The following is a 16,032-nucleotide window of genomic DNA, read 5'->3' as shown; positions in this document are numbered from 1 at the left end:
ACTCTCTTTTCAGTCACCAGGTTCCAGATGTCATCAGGATGCTGGCCAGGCTTCCCTGGACTGAAGACCCCACCAATGTGTCCTGGAGCTCAGCTTCCCCAGAGACCCATCCTACTAGGGAAAGAGAGAGGCAGACTGGGAGTATGGACCGACCAGTCAATGCCCATGTTCAGCGGGGAAGCAATTACAGAAGCCAGACCTTCTACCTTCTGCAACCCACAATGACCCTGGGTCCATGCTCCCAGAGGGATAGAGAATGGGAAAGCTATCAGGGGAGGGGGTGGGATATAGAGATTGGGTGGTGGGAATTGTGTGGAATTGTACCCCTCCTCCCCTTTGGGTTTGTTAATTAATCCTTTCTTAAATAAAAAAGAAAAAAAAAAAGAACCAAGTCTTGAAGACTGAAAGGATGACAAATTCTGTGCCAGCAAGGCTTAGTTGGTTCATGCACTTTTAAGGAAGGCTGTGCTGACTTGGATAACACTGTTATACAGACTGAGGCTACCAGTGCTGTTGAGAAGACAGCTTAAGAGGGAAGAAGCTTTGCTTTGAAAGGAGCAAAAAAGACAGTGTCTGACTAATGTTTATTCCTACTAGTTAGAAATGCAGAACATCTGGGGGTGTGGTAGGGGGGAGGCAGCAAAGCAATTACCGTTGGATCAATTTTTTGGTAGATATCATCAACAGATTGTCTTTCTACAAAATCTCAAATATTCCTGGGTGAATTTCCCCAGAGAAGCTCTTTTGAATTGTATGACCTCAATAGTATTCTTAACCCCTCCCCTGATTTGTTGCAGTGATCAAGAGGACACATTGTAAGGCAGAATGAGAAAAAGCCCTCTCCATATGCACCATGCACAGCACTGGTTTAAATACAGTTACATGGGGCTATCTTCTGTTTGGCCTTATAATCGTACATCATGCATACACTTTACAAGCATTTCCTTGCATTAAAATGTCATCTCTGACTTGTGACTGTTTCCATAGCAAGTTTACTATACAATCCTTCCTCCAGAAAAGAGACCTCCTGCTCCACTCTGTTTCTCATTTGCAGTGTGGTCACACTTTGGTGTGTCTCAATAAATTTCAAGTTGGGTTGCAAGTAATTTGTTCTTCCTAGTCAGGAAGAGTCTGGAATTTGTGAATGAGAGCCTATTTTAGTCAATGACTTAGCTCATGTATCTTCTTTTGAAAATGTTGCTCTTATTCACTTGAATTTTGAAATGCTTGCTTGAGTAGGAGAAGATGAGGCTGGGACTTGTATAGATATCATTAAAACTCTAGTTTCCCACTGGCTTTGTATATGAATGAGAGCTTCCACTCTGTTTCTCCTTCCTTGGCCCTAGCCACCCACTAATCTTCTTTATTTCATTAGCATCTTCTATTACTTGAGTCTAGTGGTGATAAAACTGAGAAAGGTTACACTATGCTATCTTTGTTTCTATGGGACATGTGGTGATAAACTGTGGCCCTCTTCTAGGACCATAACCTCACCCTGAAGTTGATGGAGCACCCACTGTCTGATGCCACTGAAAGCCAAACACATCAACTTTTGTGAAAAGGGAAAATATTGGGATATGCAGTGGAGGGCAAAACAATACTCAAATCAACCTCCCTGTTCTATTGTTTTAGATATTATATGGATATTAAGAAGGACTGGTGGCTTCTATCTTGTCTGCTTTTTGAAAAATAGGATAGGTACTTCAGGACAAATAGAATGTGGTTTTGAGGCAAGTTAGTTACTGGTCCTTCAGAACTACAGTGGATTTTCCTTTCTTGTAATAGGTCTTAGACTCTATTGTTTTCCCTGGCAACAAAAGATAAACACACACACACACACACACACACACACACACACACACATGACAGGTAAAATTTTATCCATCACGTCATCTGTCCTTATGGATCAGGATGGATTTTCCTTAACTTCTGCAAAAATAGTAAATGGAGTGATAATCGCTTATTATCTTTTGCCTAACTTAATTCATCAATGTCTGCTGTCTCTGCTCTTCCAGGACCATGCTATGTAGTCTTATAACTTGCTTACTCATCCACTGTGCTGCTTCAGTCACATCTGTAGAAATAATGCTTCAATCACATCTCAAGATAAGGGCTGACATAATCATGAGCATTTTTATTCTTTCAAATCTACTCAAAGTACTGAATAACTGAGACAATTTTTTTAATTTAGGCACTCAACAAGCACTACATAATGGAAGAGAAAGATTTTGCCCCAGATGACACCTAAAAGATAAGACAGACCTTGATGATTTGAGAGAACAAGCATAGGCAAAGGTTAAGAGGTGGATGTAAGTATGCACAAAAGAAGAAAAGCTCAGATTGTTTGAAGAGGTCTTGGAAGATATCACTACACTGTTAGAAGAATATAGCCAGTTAGCTAAGAGGTTTTACTCAGGCCCCAGACAGTAGAATTCAAAAGTGACTAATTGTGTTTGTGCATTGGTCTGTCAACTCTGAAACTCTGGTCTTTGCAACTCTTAATTTTGCATTGGTCTGTCAAAGAATGTATTGATAAATACCTGATGAACACATCTAGATATCAATCTGTCATGTAGAAGGACTGTCAATAACCCTGGTCCAATTATGTTCCACAAACCTCTGGAACAGTGCCATTTTTTGCACATTAAAAAAACTGAGGTTCTTCATATTCCATACATCAGACAGCAGGGTAATAACCAAAATATATAAAGAGCTCCCCAAACTCAGCAACAAGAAAACAAATGACCCCAACCAAAAATGGAGAGAGTATATGAACATAATATTCTCCATAGAAGAGATCCAGAAGTCCAATAAACATACGAAAAAATTATCCAAGTCATTGATTATCAGAGAAATGCAAATAAAGACAAAAATGAGATACCACTTCACTCCTCTGAGAATGTCATGCATCAGAAAAGTTAGCAGCAACAAATGCTGGAGAGGTTGTGGGGACAAAGGAACCCTCTTGCACTGCTGGTGGGAATGCCAATTTGTCCAATCCCTGTGGAGAGAAGTCTGGAGAACTCTCAGAAGGTGGCTAAAAGTAGTCCTACCCTATGACCCTGCAATCCCTCTCCTGGGGATATATTCTAAGGAACCAAACAAAAAGATATGTGTATGCCTATGTTCATAGAAGCAAAATTTGTAATAGCCAAAACCTGAAAGCAACCCTAGTTTCCAACAACAGATGAGTGGCAGGGTACCTTGTGGTCTATATACACAATGGAATACTACTCAGCTATTAAAAATGGTTAATTGACCTTCTTTAACCCATCTTGGATGGAGCTTGAAGAAATCACGTTAGGTTCTTCTTCTTCTAGTGTTTTCCCTTCTTTCATAGCCAGTCAACAGCGTCAGGTTGAGCCTGATGTAAAGTTTCGAGACCTCCTTTGAATCTGGAGAGGTGGCAGTTGTTGACTATGTGGGTCATAGTCTGTCTGTAGCCGCAGGGGCAGTTAGGTGAGATAAGTCAAAACAAAAGGATGAGATGGAATCATCTCACTCATAGAAGCTGAAAAACAAGATCAGAAGGGAAAACACTAAGTAGAACTTGGACTGGAGTTGATGTATTGCACCAAAATAAAATACTCTGGGGTGGTGGGGGAGGGTTCAGGTCCTGGAACATGATGGCAAAGGAGGACCTAGTGGGGGTTGTATTGTTATGTGGAAAACTGGGAAATGTTATGCATGTACAAACAAACTATTGCATTTTACTCTTGACTGTAAACCATTAATCCCTCAATAAAGAAATTAAAAAATTGAGGTGATCCAAGAGGTTTGAATTACATGTCAACAGGGGTTTGAATCCACACCATTCCCGCCACCAGGGTTCTGACTTTTCAATCTCCCCACTGCAATCCACCACAGTTCCTCTAGGGTTGTAGACATAGGCCAACCATCTTCTCTACAGCTATCTGTCCACATTTATACATAGTTGCCCCTTTTTCTCCTGATCTAATCCTCTCTTCCCCTCCAAGCCACTAATTACAACATAACTACCTTCATATGTCCCTCTCCTTTTGCTTCTGTCTCTCTGGGTGCTGACTGAGCTGGAGTTCAGAGCTGGGGGTATGAATCAAGGTTGTTTTGGGGGAACAGAAGGTAGGAGTTCTGGCAGAACTGCTTCTCTGATGAACGTGGGCATTTATAGGGCTATCCATACCCCCAGACTGTTCTATATTTCTATATTTCTCTAGTGGACCACAACTCTGGAAATGCGAGGGTCCAGGACACATTGGTTGAGGTCGTCTGCCCAGAGAAGTCAGGATGGGGTCATGGTAGCATCTGTAACTTGGTGTCTAGAAGGTGACATGACCTAAGCTGAGACAAGATGGTTAATGAACAGGAACCAAAAAGTAGGATTCAAGTAGATGAGATTAAGAATTTTAGGGTAGAAGAAAGCTAGGAAGTCCATTTTAGGCATGTACATAGCTATGGTAGCTTTGCTTGAGTTTGGTAGCTAGCCTGAGGTTGGATAAGAATATTGTCTGAGGGAGTCGGGCTGTAGCACAACAGGTTAAGCGCAGGTGGCACAAAGCACAAGGACTGGCAAGAGGATCCCGGTTCGAGCCCTGACTCCCCACCTGCAGGGGAGTCGCTTCACAAGCGGTGAAGTAGGTCTGCAGGTGTCTATCTTTCTCTCCCCCTCTCTTTCTTCCCCACCTCTCTCCATTTCTCTCTGTCCTATCCAACAACTACGACAACAATAATAACTACAACAATAAAACAAAAAGGACAACAAAAGGGAATAAATAAATAAAATAAATATTTTAAAAAAAGAATGTTGTCTGAGAGAATGGTGTCAGAGTAGAGAAAAAGGGCTAGAAATTTGGATTAGGGCAGCAAGTAGTTCCTGTTCTTGAAAAAAAATTCTGTGATTAAAATTAACTATTTACCTCCATCCACCTGATCCCAGGCCCATATATACATATGCATATATGTTTGTTTATGTCTATGCTTATATTTATGTTTATGTTTATATTTAATCACCAGAGCCTGTGTAACCTCTAAGTCCCTATTGGTCTGAGCTTATAGCTCATGGTCACAACTGGGAACACTGCAGGCTGCAATTATCAGAACCAGCCTTTTTCCAGTGGCAGGGCAGGATACCTCCAGCCTCCCTTCAGAGACTGGGGCTATCCTACTGTTACTGCTTTATGGTGAGGACAAGGTCCTGGGAGGGCCCACAAGATGCCTTCCTTATGAAAGTGACCAGTGTTAGTGGAGAGAGGACCCCTCAGAGGTCTAGGTCCATTGTATTGTGTATGGGAATACAAGAATTCCCTAACTAAGGCCCCAGATGATGAAGTGGTGTGGTATTGGCCAAACAGACCATTATTAAAAGGGCTCGTCTCTTGCCCTTATTCAACTTTTGTAGTCCTCCCTTTATCTGATCATCTTAGATTTTATCTCAGCTGTTTAGGCATTGAGTACCATTTGTTGAGCCCAGCCAGAGTTAGGGTTTTGGGATCTATCTTCTTTGGGCCTTTCTGCTAGCCTGCCCAGCTAATTTGGGAGGACCATCATTTGTAAGACTAACATTTTCAGTCCTGAAGGAGGTGAAAAGTGAAGCAGTTTAAAAACGTGGGAGAAAGTTGTTGACCACTCTAGCTGGAGCTGTATGTATGGTGGAGAGGCATTTTTGAAATTTTGAAAATGAAGTCAGGTTTGGGTTGGATAGATCTTTGATGATTTCTGTCATTTTCTCTTGAGGTGCTCTCTGCCTCTGAACTCTTTGCTTGTGGAAGTTTCCACTTTCAGAGTCAGAAGGAGTCTTGAAACTCATCTAATGCAGTCTCCCATTCCTCTTTAAAATTTGTCCTCTGACAATGACTGGATTGTCACAGTGAAAATACTAGTAAGAACCAGGAGGCTTAAGGAAATTTTTTCTTCTTCAGAAAGGAGAAACATTAAAGGAAGTAAGAAATGACATGTCGAAGGCACTTTAGTGAGAGCAAAATAAATACATTTTGCAGAGTCTGAGGAAAAAGGGTAGTTTTGTTTGTTTGTTTGTTTTTTGAAACTCAGTTGTATAAAGGGGCCTTATTTTTTCCAAATCCTGCCTGTAACATTTAAGCACCTCCTTCTCTGGACTTCTGCATCATTTTATGAATTTCATTCTAGCCCTTTTCACTGTTATCTATGAATATAGCTGGTGTGCTCAGCTGAACCAGGAGGTAGCGCAGAAAAAGTCAGGGCCACTATCATAGGTGTAGCCTTTCCAGTGGTTAATACTTATGGACTTAGCTAGCAGTACTGTAGTGTGGCTACAAATATGATCATTGAGGTCAGCAAGATTGGTTCTTGGCTACAGGGGCTCTAGATTGGAAAACCTACCTTATTTTACTTTGACTCTATGATCTTGGGCCTAACACTTAACATGACTTTGAGTGACTTCATATGGAAGATGGGAGAAATAAGTTTCTCCCTCACTGAATTGGAAGGTTATGAGCTCATTTGAATTCTTGGTGCTTAGCGAGTGATCTTTATTGTGACTCAGCCTAGCAGATCTCAGGAATGTTGGCTGAAATTATTTGCCTGGGATGCATAAGGCACTGCTCCAATTGGCTGCCAATATTGCTAAAGTTATAGAAAATTCTTGAGCTTTTGAATGGTGACATACTGACTACTGGTGACTGGAGATCAAATAACTGTGCTTAGGATCTGCACCTGACTGTTGTTATGTAGGCCTGTTTCGGTTCACCGGTCCCTTAATCCAGGGTAATGGGCTGCATCTCAGTGCTGCCCAGGAAGGAGTCAGGAAGCAAAGCCAAGTTCCTTGCTCCCCTCCAAGGCCTTTGGTGATCTGGGTAGTTTCCCCAGGCAAAAACAACAGGTTTCACTGTTAGTGGTAACTGCTCTACCACTAACTGTCATTAAATGTGTCATGAATCATTTCTTCAGCAACTGTATACCCACGGTGGACTCTTGTCTGGGTATTAGGGGGAAGAGGGGTGAAAAAGATCCAGACAGCCTCACACAGGGGACCAAAGACCCCCCCAGTTGGGGTGTGAGTGTTATTGGGGAGCCACACGGTGTTTTGGGAGAATGCAGAAACAAGTGACAGCATGAGCCACATGTCAACTTCAGCAGCCCCTAGTGGCCAACGACCATTTCTGAAGGTTATTTACAATACCCAAGAATGAGCCCAGGGCCTTGTGATGCGTGAAACCACTGCTGAAGAGCCTCTTCAGCCAAAAATTTTCATTCTTGGATTAGCGAGGGAAACAGAGACAAAGAGGGAGAGAATGACATAATGAAAATGCACTATAGTACTGCTCGACCATCCATGAAACTACTCCATAGTGCTGCTATATTATAACATAATGTTATACATTTATTATGCTATACTTAGTGATATTTTAATAAAGTACATATTTTACCATGCTACAGTAGTTTGTGGTATTATAGTTTTATATTTATCTTTTACTATATTCCAATAAATTTAAAATGTCACTATTTAAATTTTAATATTTCAGATTTATTTCCCTATTGTTGTTATCCTATTAGGTAAGAGCAGAACAGCATTTACCATGTGTCAGGACACTAGATTTAGTGTCTTTTTAAAGATATTTTATTTATTCATTTATTAGCTAGAGACAGAGAGAAACTGAGATGGAAGGAGGAGACAGAGAGGGAGAGAGATAGAGAGACGCAGCACTGCTTCACCAAAATGACTTTTTAAAACAATTTTTATTATCTTTATTTATTGGATAAAGACAGAAATAGGGGGAGATAGGCAGAGAGAAAGAGAGACACCTGCCCCACTGTTTCACCACTCACAAAACTTTCCCTCTGCAGGTGTGTAGTGGGGGCTTGAACCCAGGTCCTTGAGCATTGTAATGTATGCTCAACTAGGTGCACCACCACCTGGCCCTAGGTTCATAGTCTTAACCACTAATGACTTATTAAATGCCGAAACTAGAAGGCAATTTATTTTATTTTATTTTGTGGAGCTAGGGTCTCATACATGCCAATTTAATTTTTTCCAGATGAATTTTTTTATTCTCCTCCTTTTTGTTTAGACTGAGACATGGAGGCAGAGGGAGAGAGAGAGAGAGGGAGAGGGAGAGGGAGATAGAGAGAGAGATATAGAGAGAGAGACCACAGCATGGAAGGGTCCTTCAATGAAACCTGGGTCGAACACATGGCAAAGCAATGCACTATACAAGTGAGCTATTTCACTTCCCCAGCTGACTTTTTCATTCAGATAGAGACAGAAAAAGAACACAAAGAGAAAAATAGACAGACCATGCCATCTGATGTCTCCCAGTTTTGTGGCACCCTCCCATGTGATTCTGGGATACAAACCGGGATCACATCCATGACAAGATGCCAGGTGAACTATTTTTTAAAATCATTTTAGCTGTTCAAATTACCTCACATACGCAGTTTAACAGGGAGTGGTTTACAGGCATGATTTTAATCTTCACTCTTTTCTCCAATACTGAGACCAGATAACTGAGACTTCAAAGGCTATTGAACTCTGGGACACCTAGATGGCAAATAGTCAAACTAAGATTTGAACCTAGAAACTGTCTGGTTCTTGAGCACTAGACTACAGAGAGGCAGCTGTGTCCTTTCAGTGCCCATTGGGCAGACACGACTATGGTGAAAAAATGATCCTACATTAAGCATGATTTCCCTGATACTAACTTGGCTTCCTGAAATGCTTTTTGCAGCCTCCAATGGAGCCTGAAGTTAGCAGTGAGGTGCATACTGCTTGCTCCTGAGGAGGAAACTTTGTACATGAGAGTTGAGGAACTTCAAAATATTTTTAGGCTGAGTACTGGCATTCATGAGAAACCCAAGGGACTTTAAAGGATTTTTTTTTTTTTTAGAAACAATGAAGTCTCCTTTAACCAGAGTAAACAGAACATCCCAAGTTTGTTTCCAATGCCAGTGACAAGCTATTTGCAGAAGAGATCTGCCTTTCTTTTGGGACTTCAAGGGCCTGTTTTCTTCCTGAGAAGTGTATGCTGCTTAGCCAAGGTTCAGCCATCTTGGGAGACCACCTCTGGGACTGTCGTTGAGACTTAAGTGCTGTTTGCTTGAACACCTGGCCTCTAGCCATGGTACTCATACTGACTAGTTGTGTGACTATGGACATGTCCCTTCACCCTTCTGAACTCCTTTTCTTCTTCTGTTGTGTGGAGCTATTAGTGCTCACTGGACCTACCTCTCAGGACTGGCGGGTGGGGACTCAGATGAGGTAATGTTCAGGGTAGGGCTTTCAGAAAGAGTGATGATTAGTCTTTCTTCTTTTGGCTTGTCTACTGCATCGACCCCTTTCAAATTTCATTAATTAAAGACTAAAATACAGACTTCTCCTTATATTGGGGGGAACTTGAGAATATGAGTCTGTTTAGTCCTGAAGAGGGACGCCATCTTTATGCTTCATTAGGCCTCGCAGCTGCTGATTTCTTTCATATCATTATGATTTCATTTTATAGTGTTTCTGGAGAGTGCTTAACCCTCCCACCACCTCACCCCCACTCCTCCTTTTGAAAATAGTGGCTCTTGGTTCTCCCTAGATTTCTTAAAGAGTAGCAAAAGGCCCATGCAGGCCTGAGCAGACTCCTTTCAGTTGTGTGGAAGAGCATGCTATTGGCAGTAACTAATTGGAGGTGGGGGTGGGGTAGGCTTTGTAAACTGAGGACAAGTGAGTGAATCATGGAACCCCAGCTGACCTCCTCACCTGGCCATCCTCTGAGGACACCTGCTTGGATCGTTAAGACCCCTTGCCCAATTGACAGAGTCTGATGGCCTCTGCCAGTGGGGCGAACAAAGCCAAGCATTTTCTGCCTTGGAGTGTGGAGATGAATAGAATTCGACTCTTCGGCTAGGCCTGGCCCAGGCAGCTGCTCGTTTCAAATGGACGTGTTTCTATTTAGAGCGTGCATGTTTTGATTGAATTTGAAGAAAAGCATGAGGTGGCTCCCCTTTTAGAAAACAAACTAATTATGTTCCTCCCGTGTTGTCTGCTGGTTGGAAGCTGGTCATGTCCACAACAGCACTTTACAGAAAGAATTTCCTTCAGTGTCCAATGGGAGATGCTTCTGTAGGGTCACAGCTGTTGTTTTGACAAACTCACAGGGTTAGTGGCTTAAAAGGCTCCTTTTGGGAAACCCTGAAGATAGTAGATGTTCTTTTTAAAAAAGGTTTACTTACGGGGGTGGGGGGGAGAGGTGGAGAGAGAGAGACATCAGAACATCATATTGGCATACACGATGCTGGGGATTGAACTCAGACCCTCATACACACATACTCTACTCTGCCATTTTGATGCCACCTGGGTCATATAAATGTTCTTTTTCATATTGAGTACTCCCTTCCCTCTGGCCAGTTTTTTGAGTTCTCCCATATTTCGCACATGGTGGGTTGTCCCCAGAGTTCAGATACAGGCAACAATTAGTGAGATGTTTTGCAACTATATGTGCAGTTTGCAAGGTTCTAGGGATTTAGTAGTTCACAGACCTAGTGATACCTTGGGGTAGTGACTGGACTAAACCATTTGCATTGCCATTCAGTGCGTGCTTTTCTGGCAAAGCTGTTGACTTAGTGCCTTTTTGACTTGGGTGGCTTTGACACTTCCATTCAAGCTTTAGAAACATCATTGAGTTTACAGGCCACACACTAATTCATCCTTCTCCCTCCCTACTCCTCAACCCCCTTTGTGTTACATTAGGAGGCCTTTTCCTGCTACAAAAAAAGTAGCAGGCCCAAGTTTCCATAAGCTCCGCACACCCCTTGCACCACCCCCCAATTTAGTCTTTGTACACGGCTGCTTTTGTTTCTCTCCAAGAATTAAAAGTTAATTGATACCTCAAATGGATGCTAAGCACAAAGCATTTCACTATCCAATGAAGTCCTGCATCCCATTAGATTAACCCTCTTCTGCAATTCATTCTAAATACACATACCACAACAAAAATAATAAAAAGCCTACCTACCTGAAGCAGTGCATTCATCTGGGTTCTGCAACAGGGCTAAAATTCAATGACAATGTCACTGGGTTAGTTAATTTAGATTAATGACTCTTGTAGTTCTGTCTTTCTTTGCCTTCTCGATTTGTCACAGAGTGCTGAACACGTATTTCCAAATGTCTGAATTTGTCAGACTGGCCAGAGTTCTTCCAGAGATGGGTGGGCATCTCAACCTTTGACCACAAACTGCAGTACTGTAAATTCTCCTAAATGATTTTATTGTTGACTCCTGATATGGTCATGCAGTGCGGATGAACTGTATATTCATATCTTTCCTCTAATGAGAGTTTATCTTTGGAGAGAGAAATATGTGATATTATTAATTATTATTATTTTGCCAATGTGGAAGAAATTTTCATAAAGTCAAATAAAAACAGGATGGAATCAATTCAAGTAAATTAAGAAAATATATATACTGAAGACACAATAGGTTTTTGCTGTTACTCTGAGCTTCACAGGAGTCATGCCTATGGCTTGACCTGTATTGACACAATATTGACTATAATAAGATGTTCTAGAAATTTGAAGTTTAAAGATGAACCCATCGTTCTAAATATTAATACACACACACACAGACACACACACATACTAGTTTCTATTGATTCTCCTTAGATAAAGCTATATAAATAGAACATTTTTCTTGCCACTAGAATGGAATTTCTTTTTTCATGTAAATTAAGCTAATTGATACACTTATATGTTGGAAGGGCTTGATAGACATTTAATATATATTTAATCATATTCAGATTTCTGTTCTAGTTGATCCTGCCTGCCACTTAATGCTTGCCCTCACCTTCTGGAATGTCAAAATGGAGCCATGAGTTTTCTAAAGAAGTTATATAAATAGTCAATAAACATGCAAAAGGATACTCAACATCATCAGTCAAAGGGAAATATAACTCAACATCACAAAGACAGAAGATTTCAAATCCACTAGGCGGCTATAATAAAAAGTCAAATATAACAAGTGTTGTCTATGATGTGGAAAAATCATACCCTACTTAGACTGCTGGTGAGAATGCAAAATGGTATAGCCACTTTGGGAAAGAGAATTCTGGGACTTCTTCAAAACATTAAACAGTGTTAAGTATATGACCCAATAATCCCATTCCTAGGTACAGATCAAATAAAACTACACAAAAGTTGTATACTTCAATTGTTTATTTTATTTTATTTTTCTTTTTTTTGTATTTATTTATTTTCCCTTTTGTTGCTCCTGTTGTTTTTTATTGTTGTTGTAGTTACTATTGTTGTTGTTACTGATGTTGTTGTTGGATAGGACAGAGAGAAATGAAGAGAGGAGGGGAAGACAGAGAAAAGGGGGAGAGAAAGATAGACACCTACAGACCTTCACTGCTTGTGAAGCTACTCCCCTGCAGGTGGGGAGCCAGGGGCTCGAACCACGATCTTTAAGCTGGTCCTTGCGCTTTGCGCCACCTGTGCTTAACCCGCTGCACTACCGCCAAACTCCCAATTTTTATTTTATTTTATTTTGCCTCCAGGGTTATTGCTGGGGCTCCGTGTGGTGCCTGCGCTATGAATCCACTGCTCCTGGAGGCTATTTTCCCCTTTTGTTGTCCTTATTGTTCATCATTTTTGTCATTGTTGTTGTTGTTGTTGTTGGATAGGACAGACAGAAATTGAGAGAGGATGGGAAGACAAACAGGGGGAGAGAAAGTTAGACACCTGCAGACCTGCTTCACCGCTTATGAAGCGACCCCCTCTGCAGGTGGTGAGCCAGGTGCTGTGCACTTAACCCACTGTGCTACAGCCCGACCCCCCATTTCAAGTGTTCGTAATAACAGTCTTCATGATAGTTAAAATTTTGGGACAGCCCAAATGCCCAATGAGTGGGTAAATAAAATGAGGGGCATTCATGCAATAGAGAATTAGTCAGGTATAAAAGAGAACGGTGTCCTGATGCATGCTATAATATAGATGAACCTTGAAAACCTTGTACTGTTATATAAATAGGACACAAAAGAGCACATGTTGTAGGATTCCATTTTTATATGAGATGTGCATAAAACAGACAAGTCTATAGAGGCTACATAGATTTGTGCATTTCAGAGCTATGGGAAGGTAAAAATTGCAGGAGAATGGCTGTGAGTAAAAGCTGTGAAGTTTCTTTTGGGGGTGTAGTGAAAATATTCAAACTGGATTGTGGTGCTGCATGTACAGTGCTGTGGATATATTCAAACCTAATGAATTATAAATTCTAAATGAGAAAATTGTATGATGTGTGGATTCTAGTTCCCAGAGCTGTTAAATATTTTTGGAATAAATTTTTGGACTTGGAGAAGTAACATTTTTACCTACCATATTCAAGCAAAACTTCAATAAGCTTAAAACAAGACAACCATTTATGATTTTCCTTGAACTCAAGGGTTTAATTGTGTTTGAGTGGCTCAGCATTTTGAGTACTTTTCCTTTAGTCTACATTCAGATGAAAATAAGCCAGCTGGTTGGTTCAAGTTGGTTCAATATGAAGTACATATTGGGAGGTTTAACTTTTCAGTCCTGACAGCAAACATTCTCTCTGAATTGCAATCAGGCTTGTCAAAGCTCTAAGCTGGAAATGACAGGATTTGAGACTATAGATGACTTGTGTACCACGATGTTTATCCATATGTTTATACATATTTCCTTTCCAAGGGAGGATAATTTTCCATATTGTATATTTGAAGACTTAAGCTGTTGCAAACTGGATTGTGTACAAACTGGATTCCTGTACACCCCTTACTCAATGTTCTGGAAAGCAAGCAATTCTTTTACTTTGCATAGAAAAATAAAAGCAGTGGTTTGGCCACCCTGCAAGTAATTCCTAATAAAAATAATGGTGACAACATTTTTTAGTTCTTTTTATGTGTAATATATTGTTCTTAAGGATTTATGCAAAACTCTGTCTGATCTTCATAATCCTACTTTATTATCATCTACACTTAATAGCTGATGAGCATAAATCACAGGGCTGAGCACTTAGGGGGACACAGATACCAAGTCTTTTTAAAATTTAAAAAATTATCTTTATTTATTTATTGGATAGAGGCAGCCAGAAATTGAGGGGGTGGAGGGTAATAGAGAGGGAGAGAAACAGCAAGACACCTGCAACTTGCAAAGCTTTCCCCCTACAGGTGGGGATCAGGGGCTCAAATCCAGGTCCTTGCATATTGTAATATATGCACTCAATCAGCTGTGCAACCACCTGCACCCCAGTTACTATGTCTTGAACTTGAGATTTGATTCCAAATCTATGTGATGCCAGAGTCCTGCTATTGATTGCATAAATACTCTCATCCCTTCTTGTCTTTCAGATTACTTAATCTTTTAGCTTGCTTTCCTGTTCCCTCTCCTCCCTCCTTCCCTTTCTTCTTTCCTACCTTCCTTCTCCTTTCTGTCTCTATTTTTCTCTTTTCTTCCTTTCCTTTTAAAATTTTTATTTAAAAAATTAAAAATATCTACAAAACCACAGGATAAGAGGGGTATACTTCCACACAATTCCTACTATCAGGGTACCATATCCCATCCCATCCCTTGAAAGTCTTCCTATTCTTTATCCCTCTGGGAGCATGGAACCAGGGTCATCATGGGGTGCAGAAGGTGGAAGGTCTGGCTTCTGGAATTGCTTTCCTGCTGAGCATGGATGTTGGCAGGTCAGTCCATACACCTAGTCTGTTTCTATCTTTAACTAGTGGAGCAGGGCTCTGGAGAGATGGCTTTCCAGGGTACATTGGTGAGGGTGTCTGTTGGTATGCTTCTAGTTCTGCTTCTGGGATCCCTTCTGTTACATTGCTTGACGTGTGGTCTATTTACATGGTCATTCTGTTACATTGGTTTGGTCTCATTCCCCCTGCCTCCGGGAGACTGTGGTTTAGTCTTTGCCTTTTCACACTTCTCCCTTCTCCCCACCCCCTATCCTACGTACTTCCTGGGTTACTTTCTGCCGCCGGAAGAGAGAGATGGAGGACAGAACGGGATTGTGATTAGATTAGATTAGTTTTTTGAACTATTTGCTCGTGAGTAAAGAAATATTGCTTCTCCGCTCAGCCTTGTGTCCCTGGTCATCTGTCTCCCTCTGCAAAGCTAGCCCGACATACTGGTGCCTTGAAATTTGATGACAGGTGTCTGCCCAGGGAAGTCAGGTTGCATCATGGTAGCACCTGCAACTTAGTGACTGAAAAAGCATTAAGATATAAAGCAGAACAAATAGTTTAATAACAAGGAACCTGAATACAAGAATACAGCAAATGAAATTTGGGGTCCCCATTTTGGAAAAAGCTAGTAGGTCTCTTTTAGGTATATTCCAAGAGGTTCATGATTTTTGCCTGAGCCTGACATCTAATATGCAGGTGGACCCAAGGTATTGTCTGGGGAGATGGTGTCAGAGTAGGAAATAGGACAAGAAAGCTGGATCAGGGAAGAGAGTAGCTCCCAAATATGGGAAAAGTATCTAAATACTCTTAACTGTAACCCCACTGATTTGATCTGGGGCCCATATCCCTCTGCATCCCTATAGGTCTGAGCTAACATTTTGCAGTCATAGCTAGGAACATTTAAGGCTGCACTCATTGCTGGACTAATCTTCCTTGAGTGGTAGAGCATTTTGGCCTAACCTCCCTTCAGAGAATGGGGCCGTCTCTACCACTGTTGATCCACATTGAGGGCAAGATATCTACTTCCTATTTCACTTCCCTCAATCACTCCAAGGCTAACCTTATCAGACAATGTAAGGACTATAAAATCTGAATAAGGGCAAGAGACTGGAAACCCAGAGCTTTAGTCAGAAAATCCTAGTATTCCCACACAGACATGAGCCCTGTCTCCATTGTTACTGGCCATCTCCATCAGGAACCCTTTGTGAGCCCTTACAGGATTTTCCTTTTTTTTTTTTTTTTTAATGTCAGGGATCCCTGTGGCTCTAGGTCTATCAATAATACTGATTCTCCACTGGATATATTTTTGCCCTCAGGGGATATTTGGAAGCATCTGGAAACAATTTGGTGGTCACAAGTAGGCTGAAAGCAGAGCATTCTACTGGCATGTAGTG

This window comes from Erinaceus europaeus, chromosome X (genome assembly GCF_950295315.1).
Source record: "Erinaceus europaeus chromosome X, mEriEur2.1, whole genome shotgun sequence".
NCBI classification, from domain to species: Eukaryota; Metazoa; Chordata; class Mammalia; order Eulipotyphla; family Erinaceidae; genus Erinaceus; species Erinaceus europaeus.
Note: the sequence above shows the minus strand (reverse complement) of the source record.